Consider the following 2,135-nt stretch of genomic DNA (forward strand, 5'->3'; position numbering starts at 1 on the left):
GGACTGTACATGTTGGTAGAATGCTACGCTGACAGACACTGTGCGTTTTGGCTTGACTCTACCACACTACCTATGCGCTACGCTAATTCCCACTACACTACATATTTTGGTAGAATGCTACGCTGACAGACACTGTGCGTTTTGGCTTGACTCTACCACACTACCTACGCGCTACGCTCATTTACACTACACATCATACATATCGATGTACCGTACTTTCCCATGTTATGTTCTTTTGATACTTTGTGTTCACTTTATTTACCTGCTACCGTCATGTTTTTCCCCCTAGCACCTGGGTCTGCAAACTTGAGTCCATCCTCAGTCCCCCCCCCTCCGGTGAGGGGGGCTACCATAACACTATCATACTGGGCTTTTTTTTTCACTCCTAATTTCAGCATGGCTACTAAATAATTGGAAGACAGCAAGTTCTCGTTTACGTTTGCAAACACACTTTGCGGATTTATCTTCAGCCTTATAATTAATTACCAACATTTTCATCTCAGCACACAAATGTTTATCAAATGTTCCGTCCGAGGGCCAGAATACCGACAAGTGTTGCGTTCTCCTGTACCACTTTGGAGATAATTTATAAATTTCCTCCGCCTGTGGAGGCTATTGCACCAGAGGTTTGGTATCATGTATATAGACTCTCTGTCCTGAAAACAAAGACAAGATAGACCAAGTTACCTTTGGTCCATATCACATTTGAATTTGCACTGAAGCAAGCAACCCAATTATGACAGCAGGTAGAAATGCTCACTATTTCCTTAGGTTGTTGATATGTTTCTCTGAGATGAAACTATCTGGCACAGCCTTGATTGTCCACATTTCAGCTCCTTGGTCCCCTCTCACTCCTAAATGTGCACAAAAGCAGCAGTCAATATAGCATTTCAGTATTAAGATGGACAATGTTTCAGCACAAATATTCTTGCCATCTCTATAAAATTGTTTTTTAAGTTGCCCTGAAAATGGTTAGAAGACCACTGGCAGTGAGAAATTCAAGAACTCCTACTATGAAGCCTAACGACATAATTTAAGTTATTGCTACAAAATAGGAGATATTCAGCAACACTGGTGTAGTCCTTAATGCACCACAGTTGCTTAATCAAATTGTTTTACTTATTCCAACGTTAAAATTTTCATATCAAACAAGACTGTACCTGAATGCAATGTCATGTTTCTTTGCAGCTTCAAGGAAGAGCTCCAGAACCGTGGATGTCTTATTACTGGTCATTTGGAGGAACACGATCTAGGACAACAAATGTAGAGTTAACTCAGTAGACTCCTCAAAGTTGCTTTTAAGTGAACTTCTGCATCATACTATGCTGTTCTTAAGCTATTTCAATTAATTACATTTTAGACAATTGTAAATACATTCTGGGGGTGCCTTTCTAGAAAATCTTTCAGTTTCAATCAACCACATATCTGTACAGTAAACAAAAAAAGTGATGCACACAGATCTGTTTACCTTGTGACCCAACACATTTATCCTAGTGAATTAAATCTATTTGCTGGCTGTACTATCAAATCAACTTTTTCCATTTCATTTTTACTTGGAAGCAATGAAGATCAAGCATTATGGAGTTACGAAGATGTTAAACATTAAAGATGCAGCACTGGAAGTTTTTAATAAAGCAATATTGAGGGAGCAGATTTGAACAAAGAATCAATTGCATGCAGCTGTAATAAGTTTATCTAAATTTGTCACTTTTGAACTGAGTCAGGGAAAAAAAAAAAACAAGAGTTTTACCTGAACTTGTCAATGGTACAATACATCTGCTACTACAGATACTACTTATAATAATTTTACCAGTCAACTTAACATCTGTAATTTAGCTTTGTCAAACGTGTGACTGCCGTGTGAGCTTCAATTCCCTTTGTAGACCCACTAGCAGAACAAAACTCGCTTTGCAGACATGTCATGAAGTTTTTATTTAAATCCTACCAGACACTCTTATGTATTCATAGTTCACAATTTAGCGTCTCCAAACCGGTCTGACCTTTAGCTTCTTCAAACTGGTATGTCTGCTCAGACGTTCTAACATCCAATTGGCTGCAGTTCTCCTATTCTAAGACAACAACAACCAGCTCACACACAGTTACTTATTTACACAATGTTAATAAATGCTATATCT

At 38.3% G+C, this 2,135-nt stretch overlaps 1 long non-coding RNA gene across 1 annotated transcript; it reads right to left on the minus strand.

The window, feature by feature from the left end:
• Positions 1 to 611: 611 nt before the first annotated feature.
• Positions 612 to 1,249, minus strand: LOC109952029 (uncharacterized). Its single transcript, XR_002273696.1, has 3 exons — positions 1,161 to 1,249; positions 761 to 854; positions 612 to 656 (listed from the first exon to the last, which is right to left on the minus strand). It is a non-coding gene; the product is annotated as an uncharacterized LOC109952029 (long non-coding RNA).
• Positions 1,250 to 2,135: the final 886 nt, after the last annotated feature.

This window comes from Monopterus albus, unplaced genomic scaffold (genome assembly GCF_001952655.1).
Source record: "Monopterus albus unplaced genomic scaffold, M_albus_1.0 scaffold426.1, whole genome shotgun sequence".
Classification (NCBI taxonomy): domain Eukaryota; kingdom Metazoa; phylum Chordata; class Actinopteri; order Synbranchiformes; family Synbranchidae; genus Monopterus; species Monopterus albus.